This window comes from Lissotriton helveticus, chromosome 1_2, assembly GCF_964261635.1.
Source record: "Lissotriton helveticus chromosome 1_2, aLisHel1.1, whole genome shotgun sequence".
NCBI classification, from domain to species: Eukaryota; Metazoa; Chordata; class Amphibia; order Caudata; family Salamandridae; genus Lissotriton; species Lissotriton helveticus.
The window spans coordinates 387311560-387332629 of NC_136058.1; the positions used below are offsets into that span (position 1 = coordinate 387311560).

The 21070-nt window shown below is 46.9% G+C and overlaps 1 protein-coding gene and 1 non-coding gene across 3 annotated transcripts in view; one reads left to right on the top strand and one right to left on the bottom strand.

The window, feature by feature from the left end:
• The window catches only part of LOC144806091 (vomeronasal type-2 receptor 26-like), a 1640897-nt gene that overhangs the window by 1544718 nt on the left and 75109 nt on the right, over positions 1-21070 (top strand). The window lies entirely within an intron of this gene.
• LOC144808126 (U6 spliceosomal RNA) lies at positions 18127-18233 on the bottom strand. Its single transcript, XR_013606654.1, has one exon. It is a non-coding gene; the product is annotated as a U6 spliceosomal RNA (small nuclear RNA).

Below are 21070 nucleotides of genomic sequence, written 5' to 3' on the forward strand. Positions count from 1 at the left end.
TCCTGGTGGCCCACATCGCTAGGCACAGCCCCGGAACCCACCAACAACGCACGCAACCTGGGGGTCATCCTCGACTCCGCCCTCTCCATGACAAAGCAAGTCAATGCCGTCTCCGCATCCTGCTTCAACACCCTCCGAATTTTCCACAGGAACTTCAAATGGATCCCCTCTGACACCAGAAAACCCGTCACCCAGGCCCTCATCACCAGCAGACTCGACTACAGGAACGCCCTCTACTCAGGAACAACAACCAAGCTCCTGAGACGACTACAACGAATCCAGAACGCCTCGGCAAGACTGATCCTCGACATCCCCCAATGCAGCAACATCACACCCCACCTGAGAGGCCTGCACTGCCTCCCAGTCAACAAGAGGATCACCTTCAAACTCCTCATCGCAAAGCCCTTCACAACGCCGGACCAGCATACCTCAACGACAGACTCAGCTTTTACACCCCCACCCGCAGCCTCCGCTCTGCCAACCTCACCCTCGCCACAGTTCCTCATATCTGGAAAACCACCGGCGGCGGCAGATCCTTCTCCTACCTCGCTGCCAAGACATGGAACGCTCTCCCTACCAACCTACGACAGACCCAGGACCTGCTGGCCTTCAGAAGACTTCTCAAGACCTGGCTCTTTGATCAGTATCAGCCCCCCCAGCGCCTTGAGACCCTCACGAGTATGTAGTGCACTTTAGAAATGCATTGATTGATTGATTGATAGTCTATGGTTAAAAGGCTTCTGGGTCTATATGAGCCAGTAGCAGTGGCGTCCTTATCTTTCTTAAGAAAAAAAACCACAACCGCATCTTAAAATGTTTTAGATATAGGTTCGCACTTTTTTATCAGATTATAAAATTTAGTAAGAACAGGCAGTAGCAAGGATTCAAAGGTCTGAAAAACTTCATCAGGGATACCGTCGTTACCTGCAGCTTTTGTATTAGTTAACATTTTTTAAACGTTACTGACTTCAGCTTGTGAGATAGGTTTATCGAGAAAATCCAGCATACACTTTGAAATAGTGGCCATTTCCAATGATTCAAAATAATGTGTAAGTGATGCTTGAGTTATTTCCTGTGTCTCCTTGTAGATCGTTTTGAAATGGTGAAGAAATACCTCTGCAATTTCCTCTTTAGAATCCACTACCCTAGCCGAAACTGGATCTCTAATCTGAGTGACTATATTTAGGTTACCCTGGATTTTTGTGACCCAGACTAAGTGGCATTCTACATGTTGGCTCTACTCATACAGTTTTTGTTTCTAAGCCTTGCTCCCCTTGATTGTTTAGAGATTAAAAAATTGCTTGAGTTTATCTTTGACTGCTATCAGGTCTAGCAGAAAACCCACTTTTTGAGATTCAGACCTGGCTGTCCTTAAATTGACGCTAACTTTTTCGACCCCTAACTGCAAGGAAAGAGTCTCCTGAGAATGTTGTTTATTTGCCGCGCTTGTTAATATGGGAGCGTATTACATTGATCTGGATTTTAATGCGAACAGCTGAGTGATCAGAAAAGACGTTGGAAATAATATCAGCTTCCCCTCAATTAACAGATTATCAATCAGAAAGAAATTTGAGAGGCGGTCTTGTACCTGGAAGAATAACATGTATAATCTGACTGTCCTGGATGACTTTGATGACAGGGATCCAGGAGAGCAAAGTCTTGCTCCATCGTGGTGATCAATTTATTTGAATTGGGTTGTATTTGCTTCTTGGTAGGGTTAGAAGTATCTATTCGAATATCCTGAATAAAATTAAAATCCCCACCCCCAATTATGGAACCCTCAGAAACACCAATAAGTCATGAATTTGAAGCAGAGCCGAAGTTTTATCAAATATAGAGCCGTAGTAGTACAAGAGATCATAAACTACACCCCTAGGGTTAATTTGTACATAAATCCACCGACCTTGAACATCACGGCTAACTTTTAGTACCTGGCAGTTGCAGTTATTAGAAAATATAATAGTGACCACTTGAACTGACATGTTTGCAGAAGCAAAACAAGCTTAATTGAACCCCTTGGGAAGGCTCAGCTTAGGCGAATCAGACCTAAAATGAGTTTTCTGAATGAACAACACCTCTGGGGAAAAAGATAGCAGCCAGGTCAACTTTGTGCTTGCTTTTCTTCAATTCAGCAATCCATTCACTTTGCACAAAATTATTTGGCTGCTATCCATTTGTTAAAGAGATCTCAGCTCTTATTGCCCCACAACCAAATGAAATTAAATATCTATAGAAATATAGATAAAAACAACTGTGTATACAATTGAAAACTTTGATCCACTAATTTTTTCCCTGCTACCCCATCCTGTCCCCCACCTTCCCCACCCTGCCCACCAATGTGATGTAAGTCCCCCTAACAGCGTGCCATGTGGAATCTCTATCTGAAGGATGCCATGAAATTGCCCCCTGAACTGGTGGAATCGGACCACCACCACCCAATGGCCCCCTCCGCTGAAGAATAGAGAGAGAAAGAAAACAAAAAAGCAAAAATAAGAACAGTTAGAAAAAAGGGTTAATGTCACCCTACATGCATCATTAGTTTCTGATTGATTTGAAAAAGTCCTGTGCTTCTGAAAGAACATTGAAGATCTCAAATTGTCCTTTCCTAAGAACCTTGAGTTTTGAAGATTGGACCAGGGAGGCTTGTGCACCAATCGATCTAAATTCAAAGGCAAGTTGTTGAAACACATTTCTTCGCCTAGCTGAGGTCACAGAAAGATCTGAAAAAATTTCAACGAGGCGTTTTGTAAGACCATAAACGATTTCTCCTGGATTGCTCTTGTAAAGACCTGTTCCTTAATCCGGAAGTCGGAAAAGTTCAGCAGAATAGTTTGTTCCAGGTGGCTATTGAAAAGGAACTCTATGAGCATGCATGCTTGTCACATCTTCAGGAGCAGATGGCAAGATGTGATCTTTGATCAGCATATTAATCAGCTTAGGAACAGATTGTATTTGACCCTGGGATTCATTCCCTTCCGTAATCCCTGCATATCGAAGATTGGAACATCTTGTATTATTCTCTATTAACTCTAATTTAACTCCAATTCTGCAATTTTACAGATGCAGGTTCCGAGCGGGATTGCAGAAGTGCCCATTTGTCTTCAATGTCTGAGATTCTTTTCTCTGCTGCCTACAGCTGATTTGGGAGCGTCAATAAGGTCTCCTCCATTTTAGTGAGCCTTTGATTTATTACCTTAGTATCCAGAGCTTGCTGAACCTTTAACCTGTGTATCTCCACCAATATTGTATTGAACACCTTCTTCACCGCCTCTAGCAAAAGCTCTTGGGACGCACGGGGGTTATTAATAGCAGGCACTTGCGAGTGAGGATTGAGTTTGGCATTAATTATCCCATGCGAGCTGGAGCTGGAGCTTTGTAGTAGGGAGAGCCTCGAGGAGGATTCATCTGAAGCAGTTGGAGGAGTACAGTCTCTTTCCTCTTTCCCATTTCTGTTAGCATTCCTTTCAAATGTTGAAGACCTAGGCCCTGTTACAGCTGTCGCCCCGGGTGATAACCCCAGCCTGACCTCCTCACTGGGAAGCATAGCCCAACATTTGTGAATAAAGGAAATGTTTAAACATTTTGAAGAGAGCGGGTCTTGTCATTTTTAACAGGCATAGCTGATACTGAAGAAGGGGGTGAATTATCTAAACTGCTGGAAGTTGAGGAGGAGATATGTGCTGTTTCTGCTTCGGCCATGCCCAACTTGTTCGAAAGTGAGCTACCAACGAATTTGACTCATTACATCGCGAACCATTACTCCGCGTGCCATTACACCGCGGTTGTTACAACGACCACGTTGTTACCGCGCAAAGCCATTACTACACAAGTCGTTACATTGCAGTAGATGGCGCTCTAACATTAGAAATGTATAATTTACTATTTCAACTCCAGCCTACGTAACAGTAGTGAAGGTGTTGGAATAGTAAACTATACTATTGCGACGTGATGCCTGCGTTGTTAGGGTTGTTTCCCACTATCAACTGCTCCCCTGACCTCCTCTTCAAAAGACTGACCATGATTGAAGGATCGTATGACAGTAGGGCGCTTATCTGTTAATGAATTTCAAACAACTGTCTGGCTCTAGATATAATGGGGCAACATGAATCCCCACATGGATCCCTGCAGTCACTGGCACTGACAGCTATTGAGGCACTTAGCACTAACTTTACAAGTCGCCTTATCGCCCCTTTTGCCAGTCATAGGAGCTCCTTTTCTTCTCCTCTTTCCCCCCTTTTTCACCAAATCAAATATTCATGGGAGGCCACGATGGCGGCCACACATTCCCAGACCTTCCACCTGGCTACAAAAAATCTGATTTGGAGCTGCTCGGCCCCCAGTATAGAGGAGCCCTGGGCAATGAAAAAGCAACATTTTGGTGCAGCAAAGGTTTATTTCCCTTACCTCTCCGCCTACTTCACTCTCATCTCGCCTTCTCTGAAGCTCCTTCCGCCTACTCTTCAGAAAGGAAAACTGCTGTATCTCCAACTACTAACATCCCAATCCCTTCACCTTGCCTCACACAGGAACAGACTGCCGCAGTTCACGATGGAATCTCCTGCATGTCCATTCCAGCCTTTCTCTCTTGCACCACCACAGAAGCAGCTGCAGCTCTGCAGCGCATCAGCACCGGCGTCTATTGAGGATGGGAGGCGGGGCCAGAGGCAGCCACAACTAACCACCTGTAAGCGGATATTATTGGCTAAACTGGGAGATTCATATTTTTAATTTACAAAATACAAAAGCAGCTTTTTTTGCCTTATACACACAATGTGCAAAGGGATTTTTTGTTTTATATTACATTTTTGTAACATAAATTCACTATTCAAAATAACAAATAAGAACCATTCAGAAGTGTAAACCCTTTTCTGGAGAGAATAGAAATAGCTAAGAAAAACTATCAAAATAAATTAGGAGCAATAATAGAAAATGACAAAACTTTGACCGAACGGTTTCTGAAGATGTTCCCTCCATGCAGGAGATAACAAATATACAAAAATTTAAAAGCCTTGAAACAGGTGAAATATAATTTTTTTTTAAATGTTTTGAGAAATCTTTATGATCAGTTATATTTACACAGATACAATAAAAGTATGTCTTTACAGCTTCTTCAAGAGCAGGCAAAGGCGTTATTGGCCAGGAAGGTTAGGGATGCAGTTGGCTACTGTGTTTCTGGTGGTGAAACGTCAGACACTGATGTACACAGAGACACAGGGGGTGAGGGGACTAGAACGGAGGACCTCACATTGTCATCTTCTTTGAGGGCCTCCACCAGTGACAAGTCACGAGTGATGGTGGACCCTACTGGAACTGTAACAACCTCATCCTTGTCCACCACCCGAAGACATCTCCATCTTCCCTCTAGCTACCCCCAGTTGTTAAAACCTGAACCCCTAAAAGGGCTGGGGTCTCATTCGCCCTAGGGACCTCATCTCCTGTTTCTGTCACCCTAACTATACGGAGTGAGGAGGCTATTGACGTAATATGTAGCATCTCTGTAGGCCAGACTGCGATAGAGAATGGCATCAAGGGGCTAACCTGACAAATACAACAATGTTTACATTTCTGAATGCCAATTACAGATCAATGGCTGGCATGCAGAGATTGCTTGCCAAAATGGCACCCCCCTCACTCACTCCAGCCTCCCAGCCAGCCCAACCTACTGTCCCAACTCAGATCCCTTTCTCAACCCATTTTCAAAATCCCACCCCAATCCCAAGCTCATTCACTTCTTTGCTGGCATCCACTCCAACAGACACAAGCAGCACAATCTCTCAAATAAACACACAAAGAAGCACACAATCAACAGATACACACTATTGAAACTACTTCCACAAGCTCAACACCCACAAACCCCACACCTACAAGCACTACAACTACCACCACACTCACAAACACCACCACATGTTCAAACACCACAACCACCTTCACACGCACAACCACCACCACACCCAAAAGTGCCACATCCTCTCCATACACAACAACACACTCATCAAAACGAACACACTCACATAAAAGCACACCTACACACAAAACAAGACCAGCCAAAAGGAAATGCACACACTCACCAGATTATCAAACACCAGCCTAGAAACATACGTTCAAATATAAACAACGAACACAAGAACCACATGCATCTGCCAAACAAAACCAACACACTCACACAAAAGCAAACCTATACACAAATCAAGACCAACAAAAAGGAAACACACATACTCACCAGAATATTAAACACCAGCCAAAAAACACAAATCCAAACATACACAACAAACACCAGACCCACATGCAACTTCCAAACAAACACCTGACCCACTGTGGCTCCCTCTAACTCCAAAATCCCCTCCTACTCTTCCTACTCCTTCCAAATTCAACTCTTATCTGTCCTTGACTCCTACCAAACCTAAACCCACCCCGTCCAATAAAAATGCTTCTGGTGCCTGCTCCGTGCCTAATAGATGCCCCTTTCTGAGTAGGTAACCCTTTGGACTATATTTAAGAATCAGGTAATGGGCAGCAAAGACACAAGGTGATGGTTTGGAAGACCCTTGTTTTCTTGTTTTCTTTTATTGAAAAATAAGTTCATGTGAGAATATCTCAAATATGAATAAGTAATTTACATTTTACAAAGTTTGTCCTAATATAAATATTAATTGACAATTTATTGATTATTAAAATGTTAAGGAAAAAAATGTGAAATAAATCTTCTTACTTACATTTATAACAGAAAATACAAACGATTTATTTAAATGACATGTATAAAGTTCAAGCATTAGAAAAAAATGTAATGGACATTAAAATGTCCGTGCAAGCATTCATCTTGATAAGGGACACTTACACTGAACAATTGAAATATTTATTTTTGAGTGGTAATACAGGTGTGTTTATTTTAATTTGATAAGTGAAAACATAAACACATATGCATTACACCTTTAAAAAAGGAATACAGTTTAATAAAATACAGAAAATACACTAGACAAGGGAAAATGTTACTTAAAGTTTAGAACTAACATTGATTTAACTTTGATAATTTATGAAAAATATTTAAACACACTTGTATGAACACACTCTAATTTTGATTAATGTCAGATTTTGTGTAAGTTCATGATGAAATGTTGCAACAAATTAGAGAAAAAAGATAAAATTTAATACAGTTGTGTTTCTTTAAATTTCTTGCAAAGACAACATTACACACACATATGCATTACACTGATAAAAATTGCTTGTACGTGAAATAAAAAAAATGCACAAGTCCAGAACAAATCTAAACAGACAATTAAAAAAAAAGAAGTTAAAAAGACGCTTACCTTCGATTCCGGTGACTCTGGGGTTGTTTTGCCTCTTTGTCAAGTAGCAGCAGCAAAGGAATGACTTAGACGATCGGGTTCATGATGCAAAGGGAAGTGGAAAAATGAAAAAAAGGCAAGCTTCTATCCCTTGGAAACCCCCAACTCAGGTTTGGAAGTTTACCCGACAGAGTGAGGTTGATGGGAAGAGAGTTCATAATTGAACTGGCAGAAATATGCTCTGAACTCCCTCCAACATCCGCTTTTGCCTACGATGACGTGGGAAGAAAATTCTAGTAGCGACAGTGGGACTTGACGTAAGGATTAATTGGCGGAAAAGTGGAATCAGATCTGCCAATATCTAAATCAGGCCCGGAGTCCTTGATAAGCATAATCTAGGGGAAACTTGCTTGGAGAGTAGTTAATATATTATGGAAACAGTATATCATTTCAACATATACTGATGACATTACTCTTTATGTCAAGCACTCTTCTACAATATGGCACCGGTGATGCAGGAGTACACCAGATTCAGTCAACATTCCACATGCAAAATAACTGGGAAAAGTCAGGTATAATCCAACTCAGAGATCTTACTCCGAAATTGATACTGGACTTTCCAATGGTTTGAGGAACCTGTTAGATACCTCGGGATAATCGTGCATAGGAAAACGGCCCAAGATATGATAAGCAATGATAAAGCGATTTATAAAGCACAGAGATACTCAACTGAGTGTCCTGGTGCTGGCTTTAAAGCTATCTGCACAGGCAAACAGTGACACTATTCCTGTTGAAACATCGAAGTTTTTATTTTGTCTTAAAGATTGATGTCTCAGCTGTTGGGGCATCGCTCCAAAGGAAGTGTATTCCAGGTAAAACGAACCGAGGTAAGAAAAAAAGCCTGCCTCCAATTCTCGCTCGATGAATCTTTGGTATCATAGCCAACTGACCGGTAGAAGATAGGGACTTCTAGAAGGAGAACACTCTTTAATCCAGTCCCTGAGAGAGCTTCCCCCGGCGGCCTTCAGTGCTTTGTGAGCAGGGACAAGGGTTTTGAAAAAAATCCTTTTTTTTAATTGGGAGTCAATGAAGAGCCTTCAAGTGAGAGGAAATATGAGACCTTAAGGCAGGGATCTTCAATTCATGGGGCGTGAACCCCAAGGGGGCAGTGGAGTCATCGAAAGGGAGTCGCGCATTCCCCGTCGCACTTCTGCCTGGAATTTGCTGGATCTGGAAACCGAAACGTTTGCGGCTGCCCGAGGCCACCGCAGGAGGCCACTCAAGAGGGCGGCCCTCTAGTGGCATCTGGCACCCCACACACCCCCTCCTCCTGAGGGGGCAGGGACTCTGGTGGAGTCCCCTTTCTGGGCGCGGGCGATGCCGCATCATGTCTGGTGCGCGAGGCGGGGCGAGGGGTGTATAGGTCCCCCTCACCACGCTGACAACCTCTTTGCCGCACCGGACACACCACGGCCGCTGCCTCGTGGGACACGCCGTCTTAGGTGGTTGATCCATCGTTGGTGCAGGTCGCGATCTTTGCTGGAAGTCGGTGGCATCGTTGGCCATTATTGTGGGGAAGCCCTTGGGTGTTGCAAGGTGAGTGCTGAAACGCCCACTGCCTCGCTCCTAGCCGTGCCATCACTATCCGGCGCACCCAGAAGCCAGCTGGCTGAGGCCCACCGTGGGGGAGCTGCTCCCATGGAGCAGGGTGGCCCGAGCAGGCTGGGGGGTAGAAGCGGGGGGGAACGGGACCCGGAACCCGAGCCTCTAACGCCAATGCCTAGAGCTGGCGAAACACCCTCGGCACCCACGCCCGCTTCGGCGTGTGAGCAACAGGCCCCAGGCGGGTAGCGCCTAATGCTGTAGATGCTTACAGTGCCTTTGAATGCATTCCTTCCTGCCAATGGACCGTTAACACGAGCGACGGGATGCTGTGTGTAATGTTACTCCGTTACACACACGCATGTTCGTGAATCACTTTCAATGGTTTAATTTTTTTGCACAGGCCACCCCAACTCATACACACATGGTGGGCATCGCGGGGATTGGGCCGGGGTTGCTTGCCCCTGTAGCGCGTTGCAGTCCGCTTCCCCCGGCCTCCTGAGCGAGGCTATGCCACACCACCCTCCACACCGGGACCAGACATCCCCAGATGTTTCCCTCCTCGCTTTCCCCACTAGCCGTGCTCCTAGGGGTGGTATTTGAGTTAGGGGACAGCATTGGGTTCCTCGTATACCATCCCTTCCGTCCCCGAGGCGCTATGAACTTGCTCACCACTGCGGGCAAGATTGCGGAGCGAGCTGAATGCTCACTGTGTTGGACGGCGAGTTTGACTCTGCTTGCTTTTGAAGTGGGGGGGAGGGAGACACCACCGCGTCTCCATTACCGGTTGGGGGGCCGAGCTGGTCGGAGGTCGCGCCTGCTGAGCGATTGGTTGTTCTCTAACTTTCCCCTGGGGGAGGCCCGCTTCAGTCGGATGGCTCGGGTTCAGAGCTTCCTTGCCGCGCTATTGGTGGTGCCCCCCCCCGCCTCCCCCCAAATCAAAGGGGTTTCCTCGGATATTCTAGTCTCCAGGTGCGCTCCCGGCCTCAGAAGAGGGAACCTGTATTAGTAAGATGCACGATTGTGAATTGAAGCCTTCATTGCTAGGTACCTGGTTTAAAACCTGACACCATCCCCCAACGGTCCAAGGAAGGTGTCAAAGGCTAAATGTGCAATGTTTCTCACACTACCGCCTGCACTTAGTCGTGCTGTGGTCGTCCCGCTCTTGCTCCTCGCCCAAAGCAAATCAGCACAGCGAGGGGGTGTGCAGGATTTCCGGTGTGCGCCTGCCGTGAGGGACGGCCAACCGGTTCAGGGAGTGTGGGGGGAAAGGACCACCCCTTGGGTTAGGTGGTTGTCAGCTCTGCTCGCCTTTGCAGGGATGTGGCTGTTTGGCCATGCACCTCCCCTGCTGAGGGCTCTTGTGCGCCAGTGGTGCTTCCGTGGGGCTCGGAGTCCGCTGCAGCCGTGGGGCTTTCTCCCACCTGGGACAAACTGAAGCACCAGGGGTCCGACCACCCGACTCACCTCGCACAGCCTGCAAATAGTTCCCCGCCCTCCAGGACGGGGGAGGGGCCACGGGCTTAAGGCCGCGAAAGTGCGGGGCATCCTACACTGCTTTACAATAGAACTGAGAGTAACAGCAATTCCCTGCACTGATACAATACTTTTATTTAGTGGAGAGTGCCTGAACTTTCAAAGAGACAACTGGTACTATGGTTTCTCAGTACCAGGACTGCTCCATTTCCATTTAAACACTGTCCCACATGCAATAAACCCTGCAAGCTGTAGAAGAGCACCCATTCCAGTCTTTTGAAGCAAAGCGAGCTGGGACCAGTGCACCATCTGCCGCATCCGAGCTCAACTGGATGAACTAGAGTAGAAATGCGCTGATCAAGGTTGACAAGCTGCGAGGGGGTGGTGGGGGCGGCTAGGTTCAGGCGCAACCACCGCTCGTAAACTTCACGCTTGTCTTGAGGAGGCAGGCACGGTCATGCCGGTGACGAGGTGTGCGGATCTATTGGGGCTTAACGTTTAATTGCGCATTCGCGCACTATCAGGTTCTTCGCGGTGCTGCGAGCCTGCTGCCCCCCATAAGCAAGGGGGGTAAAGACAAAACTTTACTCCAGGGATGAGGCCGCTCGTTGCATTGGTAACTGCAGTGCCAGTGGCAATGCAATCATTTTACTTGTGATTTATAGAAAGGATGTCTTAGTCCAGCACACATTGCCACAGGCCCGCATGCGTTGTTGGGGTTGTGCGGATCAGGCCGGAGGGGGCAGGTCCCAAAAGCTTGGATCAGACTCATGGCCCCAGATCGGACACAGGCCGGAATTCATAGTGTCAGCTAGGTCCCGAGGGAGCGGGGTGTTCGCAGCCTGCCTGGTGTGAGTACATTGGTTACAGTGCTGCCGGAGCGAGACATATGCAAACACTTAATGAGATAAAAAATACCAAAACTGGATAACGCATATTTGTGACGACAGAGTGAATGGAAGTTTGGAATTGCTCGCCCAATGTACAAGATTTAGCCATCCTTACTGAAGACAAGTTGGGCAAAGCTACCTCCCTGGCTTGGCGCCAGCACTATGAGTATTAAATTTCGGTTACACATTTTGTAGGAAATTGAAAGCATGTCCCATCGCAGTTAGGCGTTGTGAACCACTGTTGTTGTAGGAGGAGTCTGAAAGGGTGATTATTTGACAGTCATAACAGAAGTTGGCTTGCACAAGTTAAGCCATACCCTTAATTACATTAGCCATGCCCGTGAGGAAGGATGGCAGTATAATATTGGCGCATTGCTGCATTTCAGTGTAAAATGGTGACAGTACACAACCACAGATGGCTTTCACCATTACAGGAGGGGCGATTCTGTTTTAGGCGCCTTTGTTCTGGAACAGTCTTAGTAAAGTTTGTAAAAGTGAATCCGGTGTAAAATTACTAACCTGTTTTGTCCTCCGCAGATACTTTTGCATTGCCAACCTAAGGATCACTTATGTTAATAGACAATGGTTGATGGTGAAACCAGTGCCTATCTGGGCAAGGAGGAGGCAGTGTCCTCTTTACCACCCCTTGGTTCGCCCTAGTGTCCAGCCATGGTTTGTGAAATTAAGTACAGGGGGATACCGCGTGGCCGGGCATATAACGCATACCTGGGGTAAGTCGCTTTGGGAAAGTTAAAGAAAGGGGTCACCCAGCTAGTGGTACATTGTTTGCACAGGGGTGATATTTGCTAATGTTTAAATTGTTCGCCTTTGCTATTCAAGTATTGTTACTTTTGGTTTTAATGGGTAATAGGTGTGTACTTCTTGCGCCAAAGTGACGGTTCCCACTCAGAAGCACAGTGCTGACTTTACCAGGTATATTTGTCACCGCGCAGTACAGCTGTGGTGCCCTACCTAGTCACAGGGTTGGAACACACTCTCGTTGCCACTACATTGTCTATGGTAGTAGAACTCGGGATACCTATTGCATTAGTGTTTTAAAACTATCTAAGTCATGGTGGCCTCTTAGGCAGACTCAGCTAGTGGGATTTCGAGGTCTGGCTAGGAGGCGCTTCTCGTTCCGCAGCAGTAACATATATGTATATACATATCGAGCAGAGGTCTTCAAACTTTTTGATGCCTAGACCCCCTGTCAAAATTTTCAGGCTTGAGGACCCCCTTCCTGACAGAAATTTCTAGAACTTGGTACTCCTCATCATCGACAAGCATAAACGCCTGCAGTTCCCACGGCAAATCATTTTTATGTTGGGGAAATATTATTAAACAGTGAATAGCAAATCAAATGTTTGTGGGTGACTGTGGTTTGGAGTCCCAGGCTTACTACACAGTTCAAACTGAAAGTCTCCAAAAAGAATTGCCCAAAAATGCACAACTGTACTTTATATAGGGCAACTGGAATTTATGAGGCAGGGGAGGACCAAATTAAGTGTCAGTTTTAAACTTATAAAGACCAAGCTTCATAAGTGCTTTGTAAGGTATGGGAGACTGTATGCATTTGTGCTTCCTGCAGACAATATTTATGGTAGTAGCAAAGAAACCAAGGTTGAAACAGTCCACCAGACTATAAAACAGGCCAGCAAGCAGCTAAAAAACCAACACTCACTGACCTGACTTGTCACCCCTTTAGGCACTGCCAGACTGCCCTATAGGCAGGGCAACTGGAATTATGATGCAGGGGTTGACCAAATGTAGCGGCAGGGCTGACGAAATTGTGTGGTAAATAAATGTAAATAATGTTATGTGATGAGGTACATTTCGAGATAGTATTGCTTCATTATTTTGACATTCTTTACACACGGTAACTCTGGGCAAGATTTCCCCTTATCAGTACCAGTTTATAACATAAATGTAAACAGGGGAGCTGAAACAGCAGGGGCAGAGCAGAAGAATACCAAAGACAGCAGTGGGGAAAGGGTGAGTGTGAACATAAAGGGTGTGAGGGTAGCAACAGAAAGATGGTGGAAATGTAACCAGTGCCATCAGCAGTAGAAAGTGGATTGTTTTAAATGAACAAAGCTTCCAGGGGAATAAAGTATTCTGGGAAACATCTCCAGGAAAATTCTTGTAAATAATAATGTCTTATTACTTACCGGTAATCTTCATTACCCCGATTAGGGTCCTCCCCGTCCCAGTCCTTACCACGTGAGGCAGTCCTGCCTCCACCCAGCCAATCAAAACGCCAGAAATCCAAAGGTCGAAGGTGACATAAGCCCCTCCCACCCACCGCCATGCCTGTTATCAACAAGACTCAGACACAAACACAGCGGGAGGGAGGGAGGGAAGAGGACTGGGACGGGGAGGACCCTAATCGGGGTAATGAAGATTACCGGTATGTAATAAGACATTACCCCCTCATGGGTCCTCCCCGTCCCAGTCCTTACCACGTGAGGAACTCACAAGCAGAGAACCAAGAAGAAAAAATGCAGGACACCAGGGATCCATGCAAAAGTACAAAACTTTAAACAATAAAGCATCAACGAACAGCAGCGTACAAGACGCCAACAGAAATCGTCAGAAGAGGCAAGAAAAACATCAAGCCGAGAATGTCGCACAAAAGTGTGACGGGACCGCCAAAAGGCCGCCTCACAAAGCACCAGGATAGAGACCCTGCCGCATCAGCACAGGAAGCAGACACAGAACCCACAGGAGACAAACAGGGCAGGAGAAACCCGAGACCGTAGTGAACACCGGAGGCAAAACAGAAGAGCCCCGCCAACACCCAAAGAAGGGGAACAGGAGAAACCCCCACAGCAGGCAAAACAGGAAGCAACACCTCCAGCCGCAAAAGGATACACAAAGAAACACGCAGAAAAGTCCGATCTAAGCCGCAAAACAACTCAAACCAGCAGAAACTGCAAAGAAGGAAACAAAACGAGCAAGGCACCCAACTCACCCTACCGAGAAGCGGAAGAGAAGGCCAGCAAAAAGCCACCGCAGTGGATAACCACAACAAGTCCGCCACTTGATTTGTATCTGTTCAGCCATGAACCAAGCTCGTCGGTGTTGGCTAAAACCTAAGTTCAATGAACACGGAGTACGCACCTGTCGGTCAGCGGTTGTTCAAATTCTATGTTCAATGGATCCACAATTGATATGTAGAACAGTCAAATTCATCACCCATTTCGAGAAAAAACGAGGCCCTTGGAAAATACTTGATATTGAAACAAGAACTCCTTTCACTGTGGCAGAGCCACGGCCCTCAACAAGCACATCGTTAAGCTAGATTGACATCTGATTTTATAGACTTTATCTATTATACAGTAGTGTTAATATCCTGCTTTTAAACACTGTGGTATTTTTTATATTGTAATGGTTTTAATTACCTAAACAATAAAGAATTACTTACCCACATCAAAAAAAAAAACAAGTCCGCCACTAACAAGGACATGAAAGGGGCAACCGCAGACCATGCAAAACAGCAGGCAAGGCCCAAAGAAGAAACGAGCACAGGAGAGCCCGGACAACGAAGCAAAAGCCCCAAAGAAGCCGACTCACCAAAGGGAACAACCCCCGAGGAAGCCCCAAGGCCCCGATAAGCACAAAACGCCGTCAACGAGCAGACAAAGCGGAATGGGAAAAATCCCAACAACAAACCAAAGCTGGAGAAACCAGCACAGAAACAGGAACCCCAGCATGGAGTCTGACCAAGAGAAGAGCACCAGGAAACAAAAGAGCCCCAAAGTGCATCACAGCTCCAAAGAGCGGAAGGCCAACGCGACCAACACATGCCACAGGCCACCACAGAAGAACAGCCCAAAGACGCAAAAGACAGCCGCTCAAGAGACAGGCAGTCAGAAGCAAGCGCCATAGAAAGGGCAAAGACTGCTGCGGACCCAGAAGCAGAGCTGGAGGCAAGGGAGGCTGGCCAAAACCGACTCCCACCAGCAACAGCAGGAGTGGAAACCAAAAACAGCCAGGCCAACCCAACAACACCGACACCCCCCAAACCTCCGCAGAACGCCTGGGAGGAGAAAACCGGGAGGGAAGGTATACAGAAAACACGAAGGCCAAGGAAACGAGAGAGCAACCCCCGAGGACAGACCACCCCGGAACAAAAACCGGGGGAGAAGAGCAACAGGAGGGGAAGCAAAAATGACCAAACCAAGAATTCCAAACCAAAGACAAAAGGACCTGGAACAGAGGAACAGACAGAGGGAATGCTACACGAAGCAGCAAGACATCCCAGTGCAGGGCCATGCCAAGCACCAGCGCACAGTCCCAAGCACCCACGCAATGTCCCAACAAAAAGGACATGTCCTGTCGAAACGAGCACCAGACAGCACCAAACAGAGGACGGCAGGAAGCGGCCCAAGACACCAATAGAAGGCACAACTAGCGTACCATTCCATTTAAGAAAACAACCGCCGTAACAGGGATGCCTCTCAAGACCCTCTGAAAGACAACAGAGAAGCCGCCGCCCAGACACAAGACAGGGAAGCCCGCAGGACACGTACCGGGGCCCCCCAAGAAGGCCCAAACAACAACGAGCCCCCGCAGCACCAGCCCGAACAACAGACAAGCCGGCCACCAAGGACCCCAACGGGGCCCCCAACCCAAGGACAGGCATCCAAGGACAACAAGAGGAGAGAGGGAAGCAGAAATTCACCCCCCACACCAGGTCGGGAGAGCAAAGCCACCTGACCAGGGGAGAGAGGAACCAGAGCCCCGTAACCAGCAAGAAAAAGGACCCAACGAGTCATCAGAAGAAACACCAAGGACACGAGGTGCACAAGAGCCCAAGGAACCACAGCCAAGGAGGCAACCACCATCCGCCGGACGCAAAACCAACCCCGAGCCGGGGCAGGAGGGAGACCCAGTAGGACCCGCAGAAGATCCAACAGGACAGAGAACAGATCCGGATATATGGAACGCCTCACGAAATGCGTGTTAACCTAGCGCAGGGGCCACCGCAACCCCCTCCAGTAACGCTCAACAGAAAGCACACGAGTCGCCGAAGCAACCCCCAGCAAAGCGTCAAACCGGTCCAGAGGAACTGAAGCCCCGGAACAGGAACCAGACGAGGAACGGCCAGACCCAATACGACCCTAGAAACCGGAACCAGGCCAGCAAACCCCACAGCAGGAGCCAGCGCCGTGGAAAAAAAAACAGAGGAGCATGTGAGAGACCGAAAGGAAACACCTAAAAACAGGAAACGGAACTCAACCACCGCAAACCTCTGAGCAGCCGGATGGCGGGGAACGAGAAAAACAGGCGACTCCCACACCTAGGGAAGCCAAAATCACCCACCAAGAAGAGGGGAAAACTGGGCTGCAAGGGGCACAACCGAAAGGGACACAGCCGCACCAACCCGACCAAAGCCCCTGGAGGCAGAACCGAACAGAAAGACCAACGGGAGCCAGGACCTGGAACAGAGAGAAAGAGGACCCCCGGCCCCACTCCGTCACCAAAACCAGCACCACAGAGCGTAGCGACAAAAAATAGGCCGACGCCAAAGAAGACGGCAGAACGCACCACAGTGCCAACGGACAATGAAGCGACCGTGAAAACAGCCTAAAAGGGGATAGGCGACCCACAAGCAGGTCAACACCAGGAGCGGAACACATAACCTGAAGAGGAAGAGATGCAACCACCAGGCCACGAAGACTCCTCCTGGGCACAACATATCCGACAGACACTCAGGGGCAGCAGCAGGCGCCGCAGAGGCAGGGAACCAAACGTAGTGCAAAAAATGCAGGCATAGGACCAACTTTTGAGGTCAATGTGTGCTACAAGCGATTTGCTTGAGAGTAACAATCGCTTATATTTAGGAGTAGTACAACTGTATCGTCCTCCGGTAAATCAAATTTGATAAAACAATTCTGTGCTAGTGTTCATCAAGCAAGAAATGGAAGGAAATGAACCAACGGAGAAACTGAATTACTCCTAAATATAAGCGATTGTTACTCTCAAGCAAATCCCTTGTAGAACACATTGACCTCAAACGTTAGCTGCCCAAACCTACAAGGGTATATTGGGTTCCCCTGTTTTTCCGTGGCATAGGACCAAGCCACCAGGGGAATGGCAAAGCACCAAAACGCAGGCCAGAGAGAAATCTCACAAGCCCCCGCCGCCCCGGTAGCCGAGGACAAGGCCCAACCATCCGAGACTGGAAAGCGGGACCCCTAAGAAAAGAACCTGCGAAGCATAGACCGAAAAAGAGCAAGCACACACCCCAAAAAGGAGAAGCAGCATACGAACTCTTGAGAGCGGAATCCACCAACCGCCCAACCCGGACCTCCAGGGAAGAAGCCTCCGAAGACAGAGGGAGAAGGTGCAAAAAAGAAGAAAAATGGAGGATACCAGGTGACAAAGACCGCCAGGCGAAATCGTGTCCCCAGAAAGAGAGGAACACCCCGCATGGCAATGCCAAGTCACATCGCAGCCACTACAGCCAACAGGACAGCATGAAATGGCCGGTAAAAAACGGGATTAAACCCCGCCGGAGCAAATGAATCAGGGAGAAAGTCCATCCCCGAATGTATACCCCAACAGGGAAAAACGTCCACGATCCCACCAACAAGAGATGATGGCATAGCCGCATGCACCAGCAGCGCAGACACCGCAAAACAGTCCAAGAAAAACTGCCAAAGATGCCACGTGGACAAAGAGAATGCAAATTTCCAAAGCACAGCACGAAAATGAACATCCCAAGTCACATTGACAGCATTGGCAGGACTTGAACCCTCAGCACATGATAGCCTGTGACACCAGAGGCATATGACATACCAATGAGCAACAGCTCCGTGGATGCACCGGAGAGGAAGTCCCCTCATATATGGCGAGCAAAGGAGTAAACCCCATATATGGAACGCTTCACGAATTTGCATGTCATCCTTGCGCAGGGGCCATGCCAATCTTCTCTGTATCGTTCCAAGTAAAGTATAAGTGCAGCCGAAGCCAGCACCAGGAAAACACCCAACACACCAATAAAGGAAGTGCCCAGCAACCTCCAGGAAACACTGCCCCAAACAGTAATCTCGTATGTGAGATCAGAAAATAAACAAAAAAGGGCAGCCCTGCAGTCTCCACCTACAGCCACATATGAAGAACATGGCTGCAGGGGCCGGACGCTGCACTAAAGCACCAGCGCCGGAACGACCTGGGGCCAGACACCAGGAGGGCTCCCCGCCCCAGCCCAGCACATAAACGGGGAGCGTCCTGACCCCAGAACAGGAGCGTGGCCGGCCGGAGGACCGGAGCGGCCGCGCCGGTAAAAACATGAAAAGACCATAAACAGAAGCATTGAAAAATGCAAAAGAAACACTCACGGCACCGCCAAACCATCCAGAAGAAAACAGGAACAAAGGCAGGAACCGGGAGCACCAGCGTTCCGACAGCCGTCGAAGCAGAAAAAAAACAGGCATGGCGGTGGGTGGGAGTGGCTTATGTCACCTTCGACCTTTGGATTTCTGGCGTTTTGATTGGCTGGGTGGAGGCAGGACTGCCTCACGTGGTAAGGACTGGGACGGGGAGGACCCATGAGGGGATAATGTGTGTGTGGGCATGCATGTATGTTTGTGTGTGTGTGTGTCTGAGGGGTGAAAAGCCAGGGCATGGTGGATGTGGAGGAAGGCGGGGGAAGAGGCAGGTTACTCACAAGTTCTGTGGAAGACCCTACACAAACGATTGAGAGTTTATACAACCCTGAGGGTTGGCATTTTCAAATCCCCACCACTTCTGTTCAACAGACAAGTACAGTTGTGACCAGAAGATTACAAACTTGATTGTGTAAATATGAATGTCCCAAAATGAACTGCTTCAATGTATCCTAAATGACAGAATTACCAACCTCATAATTTCCTCCATCAGTTAGTTACTTTATGTGAGCCCATACACTGCAAAGTAACAGAAAATACTAATTTGCTGCAGGTTGTACCCAATTCTTGGCATGTGTGAAGGCTGTCCATAATTTTTTTTTTTACTATTTTCATTACATCATTACTATGTTGCTTGCCTTTTTTACAGTACTGAGATACAGGTCTTAACCTTGAGGCAACTTAACATACAGAGCAATGTGACAATCCATCATTTTCTAGATATGGTATCTTTCATGATCTACGGGTCATACGCAAGAGTAGGAATGCTTTTATTGAGATTTTCCTGGTGTCTTGAACATTTAGACAACATTCCTAGGTGTTGTGCCAAGTGCTATCACACCAAACTGGGGAGAGAATATGGCCTAATGGCTTGGGCGGTCGACCTCAGAGCTGGGGAACCTGGTTTGAGTCTCGGCAGGGACGCTCAACATTCTGTGATTCTGGGAAAATGACTTATAGCCATATTCATCAAGCGAAATGCGCTCGCAAAAGGGCCAGATTCTGAGAATCTGGCCCATTGTGAGTGCAATTTTTGCATTTGGGATTCATCATCCCAAATGCAAAAATCGCTAATAAAGAATTCGCAAATATGCGAGGATTAGCATTTAAGGAATCTCTATTAGAAATTCCTTAAATGCTATTCATGAAACATTTAGAAGTTGCGAATTCTCAATTTAGGACCGCTATTTACCACGAAGTCAAACCTCGTGGTAAATAGCAAAAACTTAGAAAAATGCATTTTAATGCATTTTTCTAAGTTGCATGTTACACACACACATGTCCTTTGCACATGTGTGTGCACAACATCATTGTAAATTCACATTTCAGGGGTGCTACAGGGTGTCCTTTGGACACCCCTGCACCCTTGAAATCGCATCCTTATTTGCGATTAGCAAATTGCTAATCGCAAATAAGGAATAAATCCCCATGCATTCCTATGGGCCTGTAGGCCCATAGGAATGCATGGGGAGTTATTCCTTATTTGCGATTAGCAATTTGCTAATCGCAAATAAGGAACATGTAGGAATCGCAATGTTTTTTGCAATTCCTACATGAATCCCGTTTTGCAAGTCCTTAATAGCGATTCCTTATGAATCGCTATTAAAGACTCGCAAAACGGATTTTTGATGAATCTGGCAGTTATTCTCCCCGTGCCTAGCAAAAATGTATGTGTCAGTCGGTAACAAAACTGGTGCTCATGTAAAGCGCTCTGATACCTTCGGGTCTAGTTTGCGCTATATAAAACTCCACCAACAAAAAAAAACTCCACAAACTGTAATCCTTAAATGGTTATAATTCAAATAAGCATACATGAAGCTGCGATAGTAAAGTTGGTTAGGCTTTGGACCCTGACTATGAGCTCCCTCCTTTGTGGGCAGGTGTTCTGTTTTTTTCACTTTCTTTTTTCCTCCAAAGGTTTTGCAAATATTTGCAGCTATTGGCTCCTGCTTCATAAATATGCTTGTTGCAGACTATACCTTGTTGCGTTTCATGCACAACAACTCTAACGTACACTGTTGGCATGTTTTATTGCACTCTTGAATTCATATTCAGAATTGGTGTTCATCAGCTTTGGCGCCTTACTCATTTGATAAATGAATAAATCCATGAATAAAGCAAGCAGTAATCTTTAAACTGTTTTTCTGGGCATTTACCGACTAATAATGGCCAGGTAAGATGTGGGGACTATTACTGAACATGTTTATATAATTTGACTACCAGAGGACAACAATATTTTTTTATCTCCCTTAGTGGGCCAATTTGAGTGTGGGTTTATGTTTGCATGAAGCAAATGATATTGCCTGCTCTGGTCTATCCACGTTGAAAAGAAGAGCGTTGCTTCCGCACCTTAGCCTACAACGACCCACTGATGCAAGATGCGGTGTGCTCTAATAAAGAATATAACTGGTAAAGAGACTGTTCA